The sequence below is a fragment of the Panthera leo genome, chromosome B1 (assembly GCF_018350215.1).
Source record: "Panthera leo isolate Ple1 chromosome B1, P.leo_Ple1_pat1.1, whole genome shotgun sequence".
NCBI lineage: Eukaryota > Metazoa > Chordata > Mammalia > Carnivora > Felidae > Panthera > Panthera leo.
In genome coordinates this window covers 197,146,580-197,171,224 of record NC_056682.1, presented here as the reverse complement: position 1 = coordinate 197,171,224, position 24,645 = coordinate 197,146,580, and positions in this window count along the sequence as shown.

Genomic DNA, 24,645 nt, shown 5'->3' with positions numbered 1-24,645 from the left:
TGCGGTGGTTTATGTAAGAGGGCAAATAAATGTCTTCCAGTTACAGAACCCGGAGAGGGAGGGGAAAGACAACCTGTCCTGTCTGCCAGCCCCGCTGTGTCTCTAAAGGTGACGTGGAGCCTGCAGCAGCGTGGGCGAACCTTGCGGGCATCATCTTATGTGAAAACAGCTGGTCGCAGAAAGATAAATAACATACGATTGCACCTACATCAAGTATCTAACATAGTCAAATTCATAGAATCAAAGAGTGGGATGGTGTCACTGGGGGGCGGGGGGGGCGGGGGGAGGTTGGGGATTACTAATCAACAGGTGTGATGTTTCGGTGAGGCAAGACCTAGAGGTCTGCTGTGCAGGCGTGTACCTATGTATTACCTTGTCCAGTTGGAAACTTGTTGAGAGGACAGGTCTTGTGTTGAGTTTTCTTACCGTGATAAACCAAAATGGAAACACACAAGAAGTTGAGACGCAGAACTGAGCACGTTTGGCTCTAACAAAGCATGCCAGTGAGTCATTGGATGGCAGACACACAACAAGGTAGTTCTGAATGATAAATCCACGATATCTAAATGGGATATCTTGAAGGACAGATGGAGCTTAGCCACGTGATGGCGTGGCTGAGAGAGCTCTACAGTGAGGAGTGTTTTATAATAAGCAGAAAAGCCTCTACATGCCAAGCTCGCTAAAGAATGCCATGTCACAAATGCTGGTAACGATTTTCGTTTCTTCAGTTCAAAGCAAAGGGAGTAATGTCCTTAACTTCTGAATTTCAGAGCAGATGAAAAAGAATTATGGTTGGTTACCCACAAAAGCAAAGCAAAAGTGCAACATAACAAGAATATAAATCCGTATGGAACTGTAAGAATGAATGTCCTGTAGCATGCTTGGGGAAGGCACTGGAAGTTGCTGCGGTTTGACTGTGTCCACCACTAGAACACATGTGTTGAAATTTTACCCCCAACCCTTAGAGTGAGGGGGTATAAGGTGGTGGGGGGATGATGGTATTATGAGGTGGGGCCTTTGGGGGGTTGCTTAGCTCACGAGGGTGGAGCTGTCATGAATGGGATAATGTTCTTCGGAAAGACATCCCAGAGAGTTTCCTAGTCCCTCCTGCCATGCGAGGATACAATGCCAAGTCTAACAGCCAGAAGAGGGACATCACTTACTAGGCCATGGTGTCATCCTGACTTCCAGCCTCCAGAACTGTGAAAAATACATTCCTGTTGTTAATAAGCCCCCCAGTTTCTGGTATTTTGTTAGATAGCATCCTTAATGAACTAAGACAGAAGTCTCACAAAATCTGGGACCTTCACATCAACCTACGGGAAACCTAAGAATGGGGTGGTTAGCTGACATCTGAATTACGGAAAACCACACCAAACTCTTGTCACTGTAACTGGCCAACAGGTCCGTTGTCAGGCAGGGGATATCGAAACTTGGTCATTGAGGTGGCCTCTCATCTCTTGTCCCCAAGAAAGGGGTGAGCATCAATATCCGTCCTCTTGAAACTGATCATAGCTACACACGGTTTTTGTACCATTTCAAGGGACCATTTGGTACCAGATCGAGGAAGTGCCTTCTGCTGTTTGTGCCTTGTACTGTCCTGGTTTTCAGCACCAAGGACCCCCGGATGGTGTTACTGAAAATAGTGTTCTGAGAACAACCCTCGTTTACTTTATTATTTTCAATATACTCATCTCTAAATTATGGTTTTCATAATGAGGCCATCTTCCTAATGACTGGAACAGCTGGAGTGCTTTGTAGTCACCAGCAAGCCCAAGATGACTTTCCCGATGTAAACACTTTCATGAAAGAAAAGCCCATAAGATATGACCTCTACATAGTTAGTACAGACAAATTGTTTCTGACTCCAATGGACAGTTTCATGGACAAACACAAGGGACACCAATATTAACCTACTCAAAGTGTTCCTTTATCTATTACCTGGTTAAGTTCTCAAACTATTCTGGTCAGGTGGACAGAGTTGGGGTGATTTTTTTTCTATTTGTAAACATTACACTGAAGTTCAGCATTTCCTGAACTATTCAGGACGAATAGAGCCAAAATATGACCACCAACATTTCTAAAGAGAGGAGTTTAAGTCCCTTCGGATTAGACGTGCTGTTTCTGCCACTTTTTAGGTTGACATACAATTGGTATTTACTTGGAAAAATCTGTTTTTGAGAATATAGAGATACTTATATTGACTTCTTATAAAATTTTGGTCATTAAAATGATTTAACAAAGTCGAGGTTTGACTCTGCTCTAAAATTTTGTTTAGCTGCTTCCAGGGAAATGTAGATCCTGTTTTAAAAAGCTTAGGGAAGGGGTGCCTGGGTGGCTCAGTCAGTTAAGTGTCCGACTTCAGCTCAAGTCACGATCTCACAGTCCGTGAGTTCGAGCCCTGCGTCGGGCTCTGGGCTGATGGCTCGGAGCCTGGAGCCTGCTTCCGATTCTGTGTCTCCCTCTCTCTCTGTCCCTCTCTGTCTCAAAAATAAATAAACGTTAAAAAAAATTAAAAAGAAAAAGCTTAGGGAAGATTTGGAAGCATTCTACAGAAGAAGAAAAACGAAACAATCTGGACTAGAAAAACAATTGTGCTTATTAGTTCCCTTAAATTGAAATGTTAAACTTGATTGGAGAAACAGTTCATATTAATTAACTTCTGTTTTTTCTTCTCAAGAAAGATTATATCGAAGCTAAAACAAAGGTTAAAGTAGTACATACTCTTGAATGCGAGTACAAATTAATTTTATTTGTCCCTAATTAAATGTTATCAGCAATTGTCATCCAAGCATTCATTTTTATTTATAACTAGAGAAAAGCTATTATTTCTTGTCTTTCTTTTGCCTCCGAGGTTCCTCAAAGCCTTATTATGGTTGGATGTTATTTGGAGGAAAAAAAAATACCAGCAAATATTAGTTTTCCTTTTAAACTCCAATTCTTAATCTGTGACCATTAATTATGTTTAATTTCTCTCCTGTAAAGCATTTCTTTTTGCCAAGGTCTTTGTTTTTCTGTTTTCATAGAAAGAGGCCCCCCGCCCCTGCTCTCTCCAAACAGGAACATGTATGAAATCTGAGTTCGTATCTCACTTGAAAGCCCTAATTCTTTCTGTGAAAGCTCCGTGCATGTTCTAACATGTATTTCCTCAAGACTCCAAACTTTGTAATGATTTACGTTGACTTGCAGCATCCAATGCAAACATACATATCAGAGTATATTTGCTTAACGTGGTTCAAATTTTTGAATTCAGGCATTTCCAAAACTCAACAGGAAATTTGTAAGAAGAATAGGGTGACATTTTTCCTGCAGAAAAATAAAGTCAAAAAATGACATTAGATGGGCATTTCTTCACTTCAGAGCGACTGCTTATTGGTAATGAAACAAGAATAACGTTGAAACAAGGCAAGTCCTGGTTTGAAATCTGCCTCTATCACTTGCTGGTCATGTGACCTGTAAGGATTTTCTTAATGTCTTAAAGCCTTGCCATTCTCATCTGTATTAGAGGGTAGTAATAATTGCTTCAGAGGCACCCTCTCTCTAGCATCCTTGTGTTTTCCTTCTAGAGTGGATTGTTCCCAACAGAATACGAGATCTTTAAAAAAAAAAAATCCATGCTTGACCTTATTTTTTTCAGTCTGCCTCTGTGCCTTCATTACACTGAAAGCACCATTGTCAGGGTCACTCCACATCCTTCACATGGCCATGCTTTATGGACCTTTCCTTATCTGTTTCTACCTCTCATTGATAATTGATGCAGCATACTACCCGATCCTTCTGGAAGCTCTCTCCTCTCTTTGTTCCTGTAATATGAGCAAGAGAATTGGCTTGCTTCCCATACCACTGGCCCTTATGGCTCTCCTATGCAGGCTCCTTTTATCTCCTACCTCTTAAAGTCTGTAGTGGCTCCAGGCATGGGATTGGGCCTCTTTCCTTCTCTGTCTTCCATTCCCAAGTAATCTCAAAATTCTGGACTTTGCATAGTGTCTATATTTGCTGAACGCAAGTTTAGATCTCCACTCGCTACTTCTCTCATCTCTAGACTCACGTGCCCAGCTGGCTGCGTGACATCTCTATTTAGACATCTCGAAGACACCTTAAACCACGTTTCCTCAAAAAAAGAGCACTTGCTTCTACCTTGGTCTTTCCCTTTCCAGTAAACCACACAGTGTGCCAACCAGTTATTAAATACCAGATTCAGGTTCACTCTTCCTTAGTCCTCACTAGTCCCATCAAAGTCATCTGTAGACCTTGGCGTGTCTTCCTCCAAGCATATCTCCAATGCACTGGGAGCATCTCATCTTTACACATCCACGCCACCATCCCTTCTATTCTGGGTTGACTCGTGTCCCCCAAAATTCATACGTGGAAGTCCTAGCCCCAAGTATCTCAAATGTACCTTATTTGGAGATAGAGTCTTTCAGAGGTAGTTAAGATAAAACGAGGTCTTTGGTGGGGGGGGGGGACCCTAGTCCAATAGGACTGTGTCTTTATAAAAAGGGGACGTTTGGAGACAGACGCACACATAGGAGGCAGAAAACAGGTGATGTATCTACAAGCCAAAGAGTGCTAAAGGTTGCTAACGACTACCAGAAGATTTTAAAATATGGGAAACCGGAAGAGAGCAGATATAAAAATAAATTCTTAAACTATGGGTGAGCATGGGTCAAAGGAGAGAGAACAATGAGGGCTATCTTTAAATTCAAGTTTGTTAAAATACCATGTAGTGTTGGTTTCAGAAGTAGGACCCAGTGATTTATCATTTCCATATGACACCCAGGGCTCATCCCAACAAGTGCTCTCCTTCATGCCCATTAATATCCATCACCCATTTAGCCCCCCCCCCGCCCACCTCCCCTCCAGCAACCCTCCGTTTGTTCTCTGTATTTATGAGTCTCTTATGGTTTGTCTCCGTCTCTGTGTTTATCTGATTTTTCCTGCCCTGCCCCTACATTGATCTGTTTGTTTTTTTTTTCTTAAATTCCACATCGGAGTGAAATCTTATGATATTTGTCTTTCTCTTTCTGGCGATTAGGGCTATTTTTACAGTGCAGGAGAGGCGTGATAATGGCTTGAGCTGATGGCGGTCATGCAGGACCAGAGCAACGGTGGGGCTGTCGGTAATTTTCAAAGTAGAGTCCAAAGGAATAGCCGATGAATTGGATGTCCGTGGTATTCATCGAAAGACAGCAGTTATGGATAAGTCCCAGGTTCTTGACCTGAGCAACTTCATGAACGAAGTTGTCATTTATTGAGATGGGGTCACCTCTGGCAGGAACAGGTTTGAAGGAAAAGATTGGAATCTCAGTTTCAGAAATGTTAAATTAAAAATGTCTATTAGAAAAAAAAATGTCTATGAGATAACCAGATGGAGGTACCATGTAGGCAGTCAGCTATATGAGTTTAAAGTTCACTAGAGGGGTCAGTTTAAAGTAATAAGTGAATTTCGAGTCCGGGGATTTTATATCTGGACACTAAATTAAGTCAGTGCCTGGCATAGTTTGCGATCGGTAAACCATCATCGTCTGTGGGTATATTGCTAATTCTTCCTTCTGCATTAACTGTGAAGTCAAGTTCAAGAATAATTTTGATTTAAATAATTGTATTGACATCTTATGCAATGGGGTCCATTTATTTGATTGATTAGAACAGAACAGAAAATGAAACTAAATGTCTATAATAGCTCATGTGCTATGTAGGAGGAAAGCATTTTTTCTAAATGTTTATTGGATACTCTTTTAGCCAACAGACATTTATAGAAACCCCATTGTGTGTCAACCCCTGACTGTACCCAGATTACATAATGAAAAATAACAGACAGTCCCCAGACTTAAGGAATTCAAAGCCTGTTGAAGGAACAGGCATTTGGGTTGTAACTAATATTCCTTGCTATAACCACCTGAGCAAGTAGCTGTGGGTTCAAAAGAGGTCGTTGATGTAAACTGTTGAATTACGTTCCCCCTATATCGTTAGTGTCCATTCTACAGAAGCAGAATTTAAGACCCGAAATGTGAAGTGGTTTTCCCAAAGCAAGGCTGGGTCTCAGATCCAGATTCCCTATCTCTGGATCGGGACTCATGACAACATCCAACTGGCCCATCTTGATCCCCTCGTAAGACTGACATTTTGGAATGAAGACATCATGAGTCTTCGGTTCCTTATTTGAAAAGCTGAGAAAAAGAAAAAAAAAAAAAGCAAATGCTTCCTAGTTGTTTGTTTCAGGAACACTGGGTAAGTCAACCCTTGTAAATACAGGAAATATAAGTCATACTTATATGGAGCTCTGGCTCCTTCTGAGTGGCTCAGACAAGTTACTCAATGTCCCTGAGCGTCATTTTTCCATCTATTGAATGGGGAGAATAGTAGTAATTATTTTGTGAAGTTGATGGGAGGATTGAAAACGCAAAGCACCCTCAGCGGAGTGTGCCGACCACACCCCCACTCAGTGCCATTATTATCGCTATGATGATATATAACCGAGCTGGCAGGACTCATCATACTCATTTATCATACTCATCAATTTGCCCGCTGATCTGACCAATGGGAGAATAAACCTACAGGGATGAGAAAAAAAGAGATCTCTGCGAAAAACGTCTATTTTTAGCATTTGTGAAGCAGGACTTATCATGTCACGATCTCCTCTATTTACCTGTCTTCCTTCCGAAGAACTTATTGATAAGAATTTACAAAGTGCTGAAAAATAAAGCCCCGATATTCCCCCCTTGAGTGTTTGTACTAAGTCACTTTGCTTTTAGGACAGACCTACATTTAGTTCTCATTTTAGCTAACCAAAAGAAATCGGGAGATTTTCACTTTAAAAAAAAAAAAAGTTTATTTATTTATTTTGAAAGAGAAAGTGTGAGTGGGGGAGGGGCAGAGAAAGAGGGCGAGAGAGAGAATCCCAAGTGGATGCCACATGGTTAGTGCAGAGCCTGACGCGCAGCTCGAACTCACAAACTGTGACGTCATGACGGGGCTGCAGCTGGACCCAAACCATTGAGCCATCCAGGTGCCCCCCGCCCCCCCGCCAAGATTTTCACTTTTATGAAAAAAGGCAAAAAACAAAAATTGCACTCAGCCCTGGTTTGGCCGCCAGAAGGACCCATAAGGAGGCAGCGCGCTCCCCGGCAGCCAGTGGCGCCCCCCAATGCCTTCCCCAGGAACCACATTCAGCATCTCAGAGTCAAGCCCCCAGAGGTCTCAACTGTCTGCAAGCATGTGTACTTTCTCTCGATTTATTTTGTGCCTCTGTTAGCAAGACGTGTCCCAAGGTATCAGAAAAGCCCACTAGTCAATTTGTTTAAACTTAGCAATGGTCAAATAGTGGTCTAAGAATGGCGTTAGAGTAACTAGGGTGAAGGGGTGGGGGGCATTGTAAGAAAGAATATTTGTTAAGGATTTACTCTGTGTCCTGTGAAGCTGGCTGCTTTTTATGTCTTTCCCTCATATATTTACACCCACCTTATTTTGACGGATAAGAAAACTAGGGGTCAGGGGGCACCTGGGTGGCTCAGTGGGTTAAAGCCTCTGGCTCTTGATTTCGGCTCAGGTCACGATCTCTTGGTTTGTGAGTTCAAGCCCTGCTCAGCGCAGAGCCTGCTCTGGGATTCTCTCTTTCCCTCTCTCCCTATCTCTCTCTCTCTCTCAAAAATAAATAAATAAACATTAAGGAAAAGAAAAAGAAGAAAACTGAGGGCCAGAGTGGCCATGCCACGTGCCCTAGGTCACATGGCTAGTAAGTTAAATAGTTAAAAACCAGAGACATCTTCCTCTAAGTCCTATTGTCCTTCTACTGCATCATCCTGTTTGATGGTCAGCATTTATCATGTGATAATTGATATTTATAGCCACTGCATTGTGGCTTTGAGTTGGGTACTGAGAGAACACACCAAGAGAGATGAGCTTAAATATTGCAGTTGAAATGTTAAAGCCCGGTATTGCTGTCTTTCCTGAAGGATTCAACCTCAGCACTCCTGATGTTTTGGGTCACGTCATTCTAATAAAAAAAATTTTTTTAATGTTTATTTATTTGGAGAGAGACAGACAGACAGACAGAGTATGAGCAGGGGAGGATCAGAGAGAGACACAGACCCAGAATCCGAAGCAGGTTCCAGGCTCCGAGCTGTCAGCACAGAGCCCGATGTGGGGCTTGAACTTGTGAACTACAAGATGGTGACCTGAGTGGAAGTCGGACGCTTAACCGACTGAGCCACCTAGGCGTCCCCTGGGTCACATTGCTCTTTATTGTGGGGGCTGTCCTGTGTACCTTAGGAATTTCAGCAGCATGCTTGACCTCTATCTGCCAGTTACCAGTAATAAGCCCTAAATGCCGCTAGTGAAATGTTTCTGGATATAGTTGAGAACCACCTGTTACGTTGTAACCCCTGTGGGGTCAGGGACGCCTCTCTGGAGGGTTAGCTGTGAACTCGTCTCACCAAGAACCCTGCATAGAAAGTATTTAATTAGGTACCTGTTGACTCTAATTCCTTTGGTGATGATTTCCGGTTATTCCTTCCTTCCTGACTACACTCTTTGTGCCTCTGAAAGTTTGAAAGTCATCAGAGCAGCAGAAGAGAATTTAGTGCCAGTGAAAGGCCACTACCCTCAAAGTATATTTGCCTGCCCTTTAAAAAAGGGGACTTGTGTGTTTTCTCATAGGTCTTCGGGGTGTTCCTCTCCCACATGCTGCTGTCACGGAAATAAATCCAGCCGTGCCCCCAGGCTCGGGGTGGCCCTAGAGTTCTGAGTCCCTGGGTAAATTAAGTCACTCTTTTTCTGCATAAGGAATCACTTCATAGGGCTCTGAGGCTCCTGTCTCTTTTGCACACATCCGGCTTCCTTCCTTCGACACACGGATCGTGCTCTGAGGTTTCTGTAACACGCTCCCCTCTGCCTCTCTCAACCCCACCTCACTCTCCCGCACACGGTGGGCGGCCTTTGATGTGTCTGCTCACCTGGGCAATCCCAGAGCCTTGAACATGGCCTGGGGGTGGTAGATACCTATGGGAACAATTGGAGATTCCTTCCTTTATTGTGTGACTTAGCGTTTGCCAGGCATTCTGACAGAGGATGCCCTTGCTGCCTACCCGTGTGCCCTGGGCATTCAAGGACCCTTTGCTCTGAAGGATTTGTACTGTTCTGGCCTGAGCGATCTCTCTGACTTCGGGACGGCCCAGAAGACCCCGTTTCTTCTGTGGCCTGTCTGTTTTGTGAAAGGCTATCTTCTCCAGTGCCTGCCCTCCGTTTGCCTGGTCTTAATTTTCCTTTCTTCTGAGGATACCATTCGTATTGGATTCGAGCCCACCCTAATGACCCTGTCTCCAAATAAGGTCACATCTGAGGTCCTGGGGGTTAGGACTCCAACGAATTTAGGGAGGGATGCAATTCAACCCCATAACACCCTCTTCCCTTCTGGTTTCCTGCTTTCATCTCCCAAGTTAACGTTGTTTTTTTTTTTTTTAATTGATTTTGAGACAGTGAAGGTGGGGGCAGGGCAGAGAGAGAGAGAGAGAGAGAGGGAGGGAGAGAGAAAGAATCCCAAGCAGGCTCCGTGCTGTCAGCACAGAACCGGACGTGGGGCTTGAACCCACGAGCGGTGAGATCGTGACCTGAGCTGAAAGCAAGAGTCAGATGCTTAACCAACTGAGTCACCCAGGCGACCCCCCCCCCCCCAAATTAACTTCTTGCCCACACATCCCCGTGCATTGCTTCTGAGGGAACCTAAACTAAGGCAATTTATATATCCATATGTAACTTATTTATAAATTTTATGTGTATAATTATTTTTCTGTAGGTGCCTAATCCTTCTGACATGTACGTCAAGATGTAATTTTCTATATTGCACGCATAGAGAAACTGAGGCTCGGAGAAGCTACACATTTTCCCAACAATCCATAGAGAGAAAGGTTGGAGCGCTGGGAGGGAACACGGATCCCTATGGGTCAGTATCTTTACTGCCTTTCTTCTTTCCTGGGCTGTGGCTCTCAGACCCAGAGGTCTCCAGGGCGTTCATATTCCTGCAGATAAAAGTCCTAACTGTTCTAAGTTTCTTTCTTTGAGGAAGTTATTAGCACGGCTACCTGGCCAGAACTGCATTCTTATTTTTCAGATCAACCCAACCAGCCTTTCCGAGCATGGACTCTGGCGGTGCATCAGGTTGGTTTCATGGAAATGCAACATGAATCAGATCTTGTCCCTAAAAAGCCCCCTGTGAAAATGTGTAGACTTTAGTACTAAGAACAGCTTTGTTCCCAAGCTTTGTTCCCAAGGAAAGACATGTTTCCTTTTTGGGGATTCGGAACTAGATAACGACTAGCATTTCCTGCTCAAGCAAGGATGCCGGAAAGCATTAGGTTCACCCCTATCATCAGTGTATTTGGAATGGATTCCCATTCTCTTTGGTGGCTTTTCAAATTTACATTCTGGAACTTCAGGCTACTGACAACCATTCAACAGTGATGCGACTAAGCACGATAACAAGTATTATCACCCATATTAATTAAACACGTTATGTGTTAGGCTCTATGATTTATATGCATTTCTTTATTGGACCTAACAGCCCGATGAGGTGGTTGAATAAACAGACAACAGCCAATGAGGCGTTTTCCAGATGGAGCCTGAAGTTTGGAGAAATAAGCTTATTTTCTCCAGATCCTACAATAGACGGTGGTGGAGATTCATACCCACATCTCTGTGTCTCCAGAGCCTGGAGCTAAACCTTGCTGCTATGCTCCGCTTGTCATATTTTAGGCTCCCAGAAATCTTTTGTGAAAAGTGGGGCCGTCTATATGGCAAGGGGGCCATGGAAGTGCCCTGCTCGGAATCCTTTTCACTGAACCTGCTGCAGGAGGCAGAGCCGACCTTTTGCTCAAGATGTTGTGTCTTCAGATCAGGCAAGAGCGTCGAGGCCATGCTTCCACTGGGCCGCCCGTGGCCAATGACCGGCCAATGACTGCCCCATGATGGGGCCGAGACGGCCTCACAGACACCTCATTGTCCTGGCTCAGACTTTTACCGAACTGCTGTGTGGTCTGAGGCTCTTTCTATCCACCTCTGTCTCCTTTCACACGTGTCGGACCTGCATCACGGTCTCAGCTCTTCCTGCCTCCTCCTGCTCTCTCCCTCTTTATGCTTCACAGGGATTTGCCCCCAGCAAGTCTCTTACACCTTCTAACCCCGTGTTTACATCAGAGAGAAGAAGAGAAGAGAGAGAATAAGAGAAGTTTGTTGTTTTTCTATTTTTTTTTAATGCAATCCTTGAGCTAACTTAAAGCCTGGTGCTCAATAAATATCTGTTGGAGAAATGCCTCCAGTATTCGAGTTGCCCACTGTATTTGAATTAAAAGGCATGTGTGCTCATGAATAGCCAAGATGGGAGGGCATGGAAGATGTCTATGAGTGAAGAAAGTCGGAGAAGTTAGTCAAGTTACAGCAAGTGTGGGTGATGTGGGGAGGTATGTTCTAGTACATGGCTCATACTGGAAAGTCAATGGAACATATGGCACCGACAAGAAGTTTTTACAGAGCACAGACAGGGAGCGGGATAGAGACCAAAGTGGGGCAAGACTTTGTGTGTGAGCTGTATGAAGTTATACCCTTTCAGTGATCAAGGAATGGGAATAAAGATAGTCGTTCTAGGGGCGCCTGGGTGGCTCAGTCGGTCAAGCGGCCAACTTCAGCTCAGGTCATGATATCATGGTTCGTGAGCTCGAGCCTGGAGCCTGCTTCAGATTCTTATCTCTCTCTCTCTCCCTCTCTCTCTCTCTCTCTCTTTCTCTCTTTCTCTCTCTCTGTCTGTCTGACTTTCCTCTGTTTGTGCTTTGTCTCTCTTTCAAAAATAAATTAACATTAAAAAAATAAAAGATCGTTACTCTATACAGTGTTTTCTAATAGACGTGCAATGCAAGCTGCAAATGGGAGCCATATATATGCTATAAAAATTTTCTAGTAGCTGCATAAAATGTGTAATGAAGTAGGTGAAAAGAATTTAATAATACATTTTATGTTTTCTGATATATGCAAAATATTATCATTGCAGCATGTAAGAAATATAAAAATTATTAGAGAAATTTGATGGAGATATTTTCCATCGTTTTTCCCACTGAATCGTCAAAATTGGATGTATATTTTATCCTTCAGAGCACACCTCCAGTCAAACTAGCCACATTCAACTTCTCAGTACAACCTGCGTCTAGTGGTTCTTAGGGAACAGCAAAATTCTCTAATATCTGATCTGGAATGGCCTAACGAAACATCGTAGGGAATTTGTGTTTATGGGAGGGAGCACTTCCCAAAGACATCCTGAAAAACCCCACAGGCCGGGTGGACGGTTCCGGGCCTTCCAGTTGGGAGCTTCGGGGAGATGCCCAACCTTGGAGAAGGTTGACTTTGGAGACCTGTGAGAGCTGGTTCGATTCCAGCTCTTGCTGTGGCTGGATGTATGACTGTGAGTACAGCTGGGCCTCAGCTTGTTCCCCTGTAAGAAGGCAGTACCCCCATCCAGCTCTTCAATGGCTCGTTCCTCTCTTCCCGTCGAGCAGTGTGTGCGACAGGCACTGTTCTGTGTGCCGTACGTTATTGATTTAATTCATCCGACAACTCCATGAGGTAGGGCCACTGTTAACCCCTGGTGCTCTTAGACACAGGGATGCTTGATATAGACAGAGGTGGGGCGACTCACCCAGGGTCCCCAGTGAGCGGGAGCTTACAGTATTCAGACCCTGGACATCCAACGCCAGAGTCCAAGTTCTTGTCATTCTATCATGTTGTCTCTCTAACGGGGCTTTGAGACCCTAAGACACAGCAGCAGCAGCGGCAGCAGCAGCAACAACAACATACCCCAAATCAAGCGCTCAGAAGACAAGTGTTTCTAGACCTTACCAGGAGATGACTCTGTAGGCAGCAGAGTTGAGTTCTGTGCCGGAATTCATCCAAGCCAAACTCCATTATCCCCAAATCTTTAATAGGAACCAGGTGTTTGGTGGGCTTGGAATAAATTTCCATCCGTACAGAGTTTTTAAAAATTATATTCTTTAACATTTTATAACACTGAACAAGCAGTGAAAGACAAAGTGAAAGAAAAATCATGGAAAACATGTGCACTGACTCCTTCCATCGCTAGGAGGGGAGACGTTAGTAGTTTTGTTTTCTGGAAAGGGAGGGCAAGTTGCAGAGTGGCAAAGAGACGTGTCCACAGTTGTAGAGTAAGTGGTCTGGAAGCAAAGCCTCAGGATTGAAGCCTGCTGATCCTGGCATTTTTAGTCCTGTGTATGAGGCACGTAATAGCTTGAGTGAATATTACGGGATGGGCTGTTGTTCCAAAGAGCTACATGTCTGCAAACAGGGGCTTTGCACTTGCCCCAAGACCTTTGCACTTGGCATCTCCTCTATTCCAACAATAACTGTTACCCATTGCTCTGGTTAAATTATTTCCTACCAAGAGATGTTAACGTCCTAAGCCCCAGTACCTGTGAACGTAACCTTATTTGGAAATAAGCTCTTTGCGGATAGTCAGGTTAAGATGAGCTCATAGGATGGCCCTGTCTCCAACATGACAGGTGTCCTTACAGAAAGGGGAAATTTGGACAGAGACACAGACCTGAGGGAAGACAAAGTGAAAAAAAAAAAAAAAAAAAAAAAACATGGGAAAGATGGCCATCGACAAACCACGAACACTTGAGGCTCCCAGAAGCTAGGAGAAAGGCGTGGAACAGATTGCCCGTCACTGCTCTCAGAAGGAACCAACTCTACAATCCCAGCCGGTTTGGGCGTTGTGCATTACGAAAAATACAAATTTATTTCCCACAGGTCTAGAAGTACGCGATCAGGTGCCAGCACTGCGGGGTGCTGGTAGAACTCTCTTCCAGGTTTTAGACCGTCGGTTTCTCTCTCTGCGCCGTGGCGGAAAAGAGCAAGAAAGCTCTCTGTGGTCCCTTTTATAAGCGGTAATCCCATCATGGGGCCTCCACCTGTGTGACCGGATTACTTCCCAAATGCCTCACCTCCTAACGCCATCACGTTGGGGGGTTAGGATCTCAACGTACAAATCTGGGGAGGACACAAACATCCAGACCACAGCACCCTGCAGCACCTTCACTCAGACTTCTGGCCTCAAGAACTGTGAGGCACTAAATGTCCTTTGTGAAGGTGCCTTGTCTGTGGCCCTTTGTAACCGCAGCCCAGGGAGACTCGTACACCCGGAGCTTCCTACAGGTGACTCTGTGAGTTTAAGCGTGGCCCCTCCGAGAAGCTTCTCCTGAGTGTCACCACAGCTGCCCCCAACTCACTGCTATCATTTCATGTGATTATTTCTTTTCTTACCACCATCTGAGAGATACCTTGTTTAATACATTGTCTACTCCCCCATGAGATTGTGAGGCTTGTGACGAGAAGCACCCCATCTGTCTCGTTCATCAGGCGTGCAAGGCATGAAGTGGAAACAAATATTTACTGACCAGGTCGGAAGGGAGGGAGGAGATCAGAGGCAGAGCTGGGTCCAGCTTCTTCTGCAAAAGTGCTCTGTGTATCACAAAGAAGTCCACAAGTGGTATTGGTGATACCATCATCATGATCATTTTATTTTTTCTTTCTGTTGAGCCCATTTGTATCCTATTATAGCCAGATTTTAATGTTTTTTACTTACGTATTTATGTTGAGAGAGAGTGTGTGAGTGGGGGAGGGACAGAGAGAGAGACAGGGAGGCAGAGAATCCCAAGCAGGCTGGAAAGCAGAGCCGGTCACGGGGCTCAAACCCGTGAAGGATGAAATCATGACTTGAGCTGAAATCAAAGGTCAGATGTTTCACCGCCTGAACCGTCCAGGTGCCCCGCCAGATTTTAGACACCAGTGGAAGAAATCCTGCCATCCCCCTGGCTGTGTTTGTCCACGGTTCCATTTCATCACCAACTGCGGATCCTTTTGACCTTGAAGCGTGCCACTCCCAGGATCTCCTAAAGAGAAATATTCGCCTTATTAACATTTTTTGCTCATTTACTAATTGCTTTTCTTTCTTTTTTTTTTTTTTAATACCAGAGCCTCCTCTACAGCTGGGGTTTGTGTAACCTTTATCGATCTTACTTTACTTGTAATTACATGTGTTCTAAAAGTAACTCTTGTCACCAGGCCTGTCAAAGTTGATCCATGACTCTTTAATTGTTGTGACTGCTTCCCCCTCCCCCCCAACCCCGCAATGGTAGCAAAAGGGTGCACGTGTATTTTGTTAGGCCAATTTCTCATCATAGGAATGGCGATTTGGATGCTAAGGAAGCAGATCTTTAGTGGTGGTCCTTATCGGTGCCCTTTCAACAGCCGAGGCCCCTCACTCCTTCCTGCTTGAGGGCTGGTGCCTTGAGGACGCGATTGCTGTGCAACGGAGGCAGGAGCAGAAGTGGACACGGAAGGCTCAGTTCAATCTCGAGGTTCCCAGCGTGCTCCTGTTACGGCACCTCGAACAAGTCGATACAGTTTTCTGACCCGAGGGTTTCTCATCTCTAAGGTGGGCACAGTGACACCACCCATGTGACAGCAGCCTGACTGGGGTGACCCTGGATGCTCCTTAACATTCTGCGTGGATGGCGGTGTTCCCCCAAATGGCAAACTTGGCTGACTTTGTGTATTTTCCTTCTTTAATACCTCCCTCTTTTTTCGTCTTCTCCTTGATCCCACCTGGAGAGATTAGAGGGGCATGAGAAAGACAGAGAGAGAGAGAGAGGGCACATCCTTCTGTTGTACCCACAAGGAGGCTGGGCCTTTGGGTGCTCCTCACAGCCTGACCTCCCCCCCAACCAGCTTCACAGAGCTGGTGGGTACATCCAGATCCATTTACCAATAGTCTTGGTTCATAGGCTGGTCTCAGGATATTAACATACGGGGGGGGGGGGGTTGACCTAGAAAAACAGGATCAGCCATAGAAATGGGGAGCACGGACTTCTAGATTCCACACCTTGACACCTCGCTTGGGAGAAAGGCTTTGACAACATCAGGAAAAGTGAGGCAGGTAAAGTGTGACCTGGAAAAGAGAGAGAGAGAGACAGAGAGAGAGAGAGAGAGAGAGAGAGAGAGAGGCTCTCTGTAGGTGGCCCACCTCCCTACTCCTCACCCTAGAGCAAGACGAGGCCAACAGTCCTCAGATCTGCTCTCCTGCTCCCCCGGCAGGTGGACGTGGCCTTGGTAGGAAGCAAGAAGGGACTGTGAGCCCCCCACAGCTGGAGGCCCCTGTGTGTGTGTGCGCGTGCCTGCACGCACATATGCATGAATGTGTCTGCATTTGAAAGAGATCAGCTATAGACGTGTATGTGGAAGGGGCGAAGGAAAGAACACATTTTCTAAAGATATTTATTTTTGGAAGATAAAGTGAAAGTGGGGGAGGGGCAGAGAGAGAGGAAGACCGAAGGTCCTAGGCCGGCTCTGTGCTGACGGCCGTTGAGCCCGATGTCAGGCTCCAACTCACGAACTGTGAGATCATGACCTGAGCTGAAGTCGGACGCTTAACCGACTGAGCCACCCAGGTGCCCAAAAATACATTTTTAGAAAATGTTGATTTATTTATTTTTGAGAGAGAGAGAGACAGAGAGAGACAGAGACAGAAAGAGGGCTGTCAGTGCAGAGCCCAGCGTGGGGCTTGAACTCACAAACCTTGGGATCATGACCTGAGCTGAAATCAACAGTTGGACTCGTAACTGACTGAGACACGCAGGCGCCCTGGAAAGAATACATTAAAAAATAAATTTAATGTTTATTTATTTTTGAGAGAGAGAGAGAGAGAGAGCAGAGGCGTAGGAGGGGCAGAGAGAGAAGGAGACACAGAATCTGAAGCAGGCTCCAGCAGGCTCCAGGCTCTGAGCTGTCAGCACAGAGCCCGAGGTGGGGCTCGAACTCACAAACTGTGAGATAGTGACCTGAGCCGAAGTCAGACGCTTAACCGACTGAGCCACCCAGGCGCCCCAGTTTTGCGGTTTTGTAGGAGTTCTCTTCCTTGTTCTCATGAGGGGGTTGAAGGTTCCCCTGCTGAGGAAGCAGTTTGATGCTAGGGTGCACTTGGGACCAGGTGGGGTCTGTGAAAGCCCCTGTAATGTGCCCGTAGTGATGCTTAGCCTCAAGCGTTTTGTGAGCCACGGGGAAGCTCCTCACCTCCCAGAGTCCCCTAACAGTATGTACCAGTCCACAGATATTTGGTGCCCGTGCCATGCTCTACAACACTTCTGCCCACCTGCCTGGCCTCCTGCCCCTTCCAGAAGGGAGAGTGCAGGGAGCAAAAAGTAGTAAAAGAACTGCCTTGGATGACCCCCCAATGGAAGCTTATTTTCTGTTTTAAGAATATAGCATTTGTGCTTTGCTGTATTTCTTCTACGCCCTCCCCTCTTTAGCTCCACTCTATGTTGTCCCTCCGCCCAGGGCCCCGAGGCCACCCTGCATGTACCACACCATGAGCCCCCTTGCCTTCCGGATCCTGGGCAGTCTTGTCGGCAGGAAGCATTGTGTGAGGTTGCACAGAGTGAGGGCTAGGCTGAGTACCTTTCACTTGGCTTCCCACCTTGTGTTCACTTGACCAGGGACTCCTATTTTTTTTCAGGCAGCCCCTCCCCCCTGCTGTCCCTCCCTCTGGATTCTGGGATCCACTTCCTCTCTGGCCCCTTCAAGCATAGGAGTGGGAATTTCTCTCCCTACTGGCCATAGCCTTGTCCTTTCCTTTCCTTTCCTTTCCTTTCCTTTCCTTTCCTTTCCTTCTCTTCTCTTTTTTCTTTTTCTTTTCTTTTCTTTTCTTTTCTTTTCTTTTCTTCTCTTTCCTTTCCTTTCCTTCCCCCCCTTTTTTTTAAATAATTTATTGTTAAGTTAGCTCACATACAGTGTATACAGTATAGTCTTGGCTTTGGGAGTAGATTCCCATGATTCATCCCTTACATACAACACTCAGTGCTCATCCCAACAAGTGCCCTCCTCGATGTCCATCACCCATGGCCCCACCCCCAAAACCCCTACCCAACAACCTTCAGTGTGCTTTCTGTATTTAAGAATCTCTTATGGTTTGCCTCCCTCCCTGTAACTTATTTTTCCTTCCCTTCCCCTATGGCCTTGTCCTTTTCTTGAAACGTGCCCACCTCTTTATAAATTGTTCCTTCTTTAACTGCTCTGTGCACTCCCCATTTTGAATGTGCCATCTGTTGTTGCCTGTGATGGCCCCAGCTGATACAGATTAACTATTGGCTACCAAAGGTCTGTTCTCCTTTAACACAATGCAGACTTGTTGCTGGAAACAGGGATCTCAAAGATTTTCCTTCCAAACCCCCTGACCCAAGGGCATGTGATATGACCAACTGTGGCCAATGGAAGATGAGCTGCCATGAGGAATGCTCCATGGGCACTCCCATGCTCTGATTTACTTCCAGAATAATCTTGGAGGCCACTGTTTGAAGGTAGAGTTGTCCCAAGACGTGGGGAAAAGGCTGGATTTCAGAGTCACCGTTTGAGGGAGAGCCCTGACCTCTACAACGAGTGAGAAATAAACTTTTAATGGGTTAAGCCTTGAGCCGCAGCATTGTTCCACTGCTTCGCCTACCCGAATCATATAGAAAGAAGTCTATTTAGGTACTTGAAGTATATTATTTCTAATCTTTGTGAGCATCTTCATTGCCACTTTACAGGTGAAGAAATGAAGACCCAGAAAGTCTGAGATCGTGGAGCACGATCTGTTAAAGACTGAATTGCATCGCCTGCAAAAGTCGTATATTGAAGTCCTTACCCCAGTACCCCAGAATGTGACTACATTTAGAAATGGGGACTTTAAAGAGGTAATTATGGTCAAATGAGGTCATCTGGATGGGCCCTGATCCAACCTGACTCGTGTCCTCATAAGACAAGGAGATTAGAACACAGACACGCAGGGGGACGACCACATGAGGACACAGGGGGAAGGTGGTCGTCTACGCGCCAAGGAGAGAGGCCTCAGAGGAAACCGGTCCTGCCCACACCTTGATCTCAGATTTGTGGCCTCCACAACTGTGAGAAAACACATGTCTTTTGTTTACACCATCCAGTCCGCGGCGCATTGTTGTGGCGGCTAAAAAAACTAATACACTATTATTACTGAGCTGGAGCCTTGAAGGATCCTGCCAGCGGGAGCTCCAAGCAGTTGCTAGAAACACTCACAGTCTCAGCCCTGGATCTTGAACTTACTCCAAACAGCTGGGCATGCCGGGGTGGGGGGGGGTTGTTGCTGGGTCAAATTACTAAATGAGCTGCACGAATTTGTGAGTGTCCCCATCTCCCACCCCTTTCTCTACAGCACTTTTGCCCCACCTGACCTTCAGGCAAACTTTCATGACCATCTGGAGGGCGAAGCTACTTTCCTGAGGTATCCGTGTAATGTCCTGGATCTCCAGTGTCCTATGGAGGAAACTGGAGTTTGCAGAGGGTAGGTGGTGGCCGTGGACACCAGACAAGAGGTCTTTTGACCTTCCAGAGTCAGCAGACACAAAGTATTCTGCATAGGACGACATCTCCCAGCTGCTATGAATTATACAATATTTTCATATTAAAAATGATTCTGTGCTGTTTCACGAAAGGACAGAATTGATACTGAGTGACGAATGAAGGCCTGCCAGATTCCAGCGATGTCAATGAGCAAGGTTTCAATAGGCTGGGGGCTGCAGAGAGAGGGCTGATGTTCTCTCCACAGTGGGAGGGACTAGCGCCTGGCAGGAGGCTGATGGCCTTTGTTTCCAAAGCAGCTCCGCTTTTGAGTAAAAACATGTGGATGACTCTGGCAGCTTTCTTTGTTTCAATTTCTATTCGTTTTGATGACATCCATTGGCATAAAAAGTCACTTACAATTAGAGTGGGACAGTCTGGGATTATCCTACCCGCGCGACCTTGGACCAATCTTTTAACTTCACTGAGATTCTCTCTTCCACAAAATGGGCACAGTCAAGATGACTATCATGTAGGTGTGTCCAGAGAATGAAACACTTCCGATGCCTGGGGTGGCATCAGAGTTACCATACTGGATCCATCGATTTGAGTTCTACCTGCCCTTCCACATGAATTTTTCTCTCTTCACGATGCACGTGACACTTAGATTGTTAACTCTCACAGCAGTCATCTGGGTTAAATTAGGTGATGTGTTTGTAGGCAACGAGATTTTACACTGTTATGTGCCTCTGAGGTTATGGTAGTGATTTTTTCCAGCTATTATGCCCCAGAACTTTGTATATGAAAGCAAATGCTTATTGAATTGAATTACGTTAAATCAAACTCACTTGTTTAAATGTTAAGTTTTTTATCACTCAAAGCAAAAGTGTTTTTCTGGATCAAAATGGTAAAGTTGTTAGCATTTGTGTATGAAAGAGAGGAAGAAAAACAGCCCGACTACGGACTTAAAGTTGGGAGGCCAACTGTAGACGACAGAGGGACGACATTGTCCGTGGAAATATATGCTACATACACGTATTGTAGAGCCACCACTTTCCAACATGAAAATCATTGTGCTGCCATGGTTCCCAAGAAGCCACAATAAATAATCCTTGGGATCATTCACCTGGGAAGGAGAAGGAAAGCCCATTCATGCATTGGTGCCATATGCCTCAGATTAAAGAGTGGTTACAGCCTCACGTCTTGGCTGCACAAGCAGGACGCTCAAGACCGTAGAGAAGTCTGGGCTAGATGGGTAATGCTCAACTCAAGGCCCAATGGAGATATCATCAGTCTGCCCCACTTGGAAGTTGGTTTGTCTTGGCCAGGACTGTGGTCCCTGAGGGAGTGGTGGAAATAAAGCGTATCGGAAGCAGTGCTTGAGATGTTCCCGGTACAAAGCCCACTCCATCTCAACTGCCTTCTGCATGACATTCGACTCTTACCCAAACCTGCAGGGACCTCAGTTACTGGAGGGACAAACCCAGAGTAAAACTACTTTCCTTGTGGGGTTGTTGGGTAGATTCACCAACTAATGCTTAATGTAGCATGATTTCCTGTACATAAACTAGGACTGGAAAAAAATGTGAGCTTGCCTTCCTGTCCTTCCCCTTTTAAACGCACAGAGCTCTGGATCTCTTTGTGAAGGGTTGGCCTCCTCCAGATCCCCGTGGGGGCCCTCTGTAAGAATCTCTCCCCTCGCCTATGGAGAAGAGAAAATAAGACTGGAGATTTTTCAAGAGATGAAAGAGAGGGCCACACTCCGAAGCCAACAACAACACAAAAAGTCACCATGTTTGTTCTTTGGAGCAGAAGATGAGGCTTCATCTTCAAATACAGTTTATCAATCAGAAAAACAACATAGGATAAAAAGCTGGTGTATCTTTTAACATAAAGGGCTAGATCAAGCCTCAAACATATGTAGTCAAAGGACAGAAAGGCAAAGAAGGAAGAATAAAACACGCACTATGAGGGCTTCTGGTGCACAGATAGATATACACGTTAATTTTAGTTTCTATACATTTTAGATTGGAGTGACAATAAGATTCTAGACACCATTACATCAGGTGGACATCAGTGTTTCCTGGGTTTAGAAATAAAGTCGTGCTCTGTGTGGGAGATTCATGTGAATCTCCACTCTAACGGAGAAGGACGTTAACCATCCCTGGATGTCCTCCAAAGATTTACTGAGAAAAGGAGGAAAGTGGGCAAGTCCACAGGGAGAGTAGGGGGTGATCTTAGGAGGGCAGAACTTAGATATAACTTGTTCATTCATCAAGCCAGCTCACTGATCCCACCGGTGTCAGCCACTTGCCAGGGGCTGGGGACACAGAGGTGACCAGGATCCTCTCTGTTGCCTTCCCAGATGGCTGCTAATGTACACCATTTTACCCTTTAAGTGTGTCCCCTAGGGTCTAGCCATAATGAACTCCTCGTGGCTCTTTCTAGTTTGTTTCTAGGCATGTGCATGCATCACATTACATTGTATATTTCTACTTGCTTGTCTGTGCCCCTCATGATGCTACAAACTTTTTGAAATTCAAAGACTACACCTTGTTAATCACTGTATATCCACCACCTGCTAAAGTCCATAGCACATCTAGGCGATAATTAATAGGCAGACAAAAATAGCTACTTTTACCAATATCCTACGTACTTGGTTAGAAACAGCCTGTCTTCTTGAGTTTGATCACCTGGGGAAACCTAGTTTTCAAGCTTAAAATGGTGAGGACTAGACACTCAAACTTTATGATCTCTCGAATGCACAAGTACTCAGAAGAAATGTTCCTAGTTGGCTCTAAGCCTCCTGTTGCCCGTTTCTCACTCTCTCTTCCTTTCCTTATCATCGATACTTGTTACAACCAGAAAACCAACCAGGAAAAGACCTATAACTCAACACGATGGCCTAAATGATGCTTTTCCCCTTTAACTGAAAAAGTGAAAACAAAGTGTTCAATTCTGTACTCTCCATTAGCCCATCTGTTTCTTACAGGCCATCATAGTGACAGCTACAGAAAAGGTTGGCCATGAACAACACCTCCTGCTGCTTGAGAAAGACACATCTGTATGTGTCTCTGTTCAGAAACAGACAGGAGTTTAAGAAGAATACATTTTTCAAAAACACGGTGCAGCACAACAGATTGAATACCTGTAAACGGGGTTAGCGCATGCTTGTGTTTAGTTTAAAGGATGGAAAAAGATCCAAGCCTTCATTAACTGGTGGTCTGGAGGATGTACGGAAGAAATATGTAAGGAAGGTCAAGCTTAAACTCATGGAATTTTGTAGTGGCAAGATAGCTTGGAGGTCGCTGGGTTCCACGCTCCTGTTTTGTACATATGCAGATGGAAACCCAGACAGGAGCAGGGAGTCATCTAAGGTTGCATGGCTTAGAATCCAGGTGGTGCCCAGCCACGCTTGATTTAGAGGCACTTCGTCTATCACAACCTCACTGCACATGAAGGGCAGCTCACTCTCTCCAGCTCACCTCACGGGGAAAGTCCAGATCTGGGAGTAGAACCCCATTCTTCATAGTCTCTGAACAATTTTCTTTCCGTATTCTTCTTCTTCCTAGGGATCTAAGCCCTCTTCTGGATCATAGAAGGAGCACAGCAAGTTGGCATGATGCATTCCAGAAAAGACATGCAAAGAGCATGAACTTGAAAGACAGACAAGTTGCAACTGAATTTCAGTTCCACCAAGTTCTGTCTATAGGACCCAGGGCAAGTTTAATGTCTTACATTCTCAACTTCCTTTTCTGTGCCACGGTGATAACAATCTTTACCACAAAGGGCCGTGGTAGAGTCTAAATGAAATTGTGTTTCTGAAGAATCTGGCACAGAACTTGGCACACCCTATCTCTCAAGTAATATGTGTACTCCAATAATTCTTCTTAGCAAATGAGGGCAATGGAATTTAGGCTAATTCAGTATTTTGAAATACGGCGTTGGCCACTACTTTTACCTTATCAAGTGATAAGAAGTTGCAAACTTAAAAATGGACTTAAATCTATACCACCAATAAACAACACCTAAAAAAATCTATAGAAAGCACTTAAAAGTGAATCTCGCAAATGTGTTACTCTGTGGAGAACGCCAGCGCGAAATTTCAGCAGGATATCAAGGTCAGAAGGAACATTAGTTCCTGAAGAAGTTACAGGACTTTATCTGTTGGAAAAGCTCAAAGTCATTTGTACGTTTTATGTATACATGCATAGACACGGACATATATGTACACACATATATACATATATGCATATATAATTGGTTTCATGTTTATACGAGCTTACTCCATGTAAAGCCAACTATAGCAAAAAGGCAGAATCTGAGTGACCTCATAGTTTTGCATCAGGTAAGATGATCATGGGACCATTGGACACAATTTCTTTTGCTCTTTCTTTCCACACAAGTGGATACCAGGAGCAACTGGAAATCACAGAAGATCACATTAGAGTTCTTGCTCGTTTTCTCAATGAACTTTCTCCCTTTCTCACGCCCACGGCTTATACTCTCTGCCTCTCGGTTGGCTCACCGGTGAAATGGGGGGTAATTATGTTTCTTCCTACTCTCCTCAGTTCCAGCTTGATTTTCAGGGCTGAGTAAAATGCCTAAGACGCAGATGGGAAACACTAAGGCGTGGATGCATGCTTTTGTCCAGGCTCTGAGGCGTGGCGATGGATGGAGAAGACACGTCCCAACCTCTTACAAGTTAGTGAGGGACACCGAGGAAGAGGGGAGAGAAGTACGCTTGGACAGGATGCGAGAGAGTACAGGGAAGGTCATCGGGCTCATTCATTTGCTGGGATGCTTCCCAGAGGAAGTGACATCTAAGGGGATCTGTAAAGCATGAATGGAAGAAAGCAGCTAAAAAGGAGTTTGGGGGGATGGGAGGGGAAGGAAGGGTCCCGGGTGGAGACAAATTTGGGCATCTACAAAAGAAAGACAGCACGCTACTCGTCTGGGAAAGGGAAAGAAACGTGCTTCAGCTGGATCATAGATTTCAAGGGGGAAAAGCTCTGGAAGAGAGGTCCGTCAGGATGTGCCGATGCTCCCAAGCCACCTCTAGTTCAGATTCTGCAATCAGAGGAGGACTGTAAAAGGTTTCACACAAAGTATTATTATGAGTGGCGTCATGAATTATACATCAATTCATTTGGCAACTTGAATGCGGTGAGCCCCCTGTGTTAGGAACAACGTGCTTCTCAGAAACAAATACCTTCTGCTCCTGCTCCCTGCCCCCTCTCC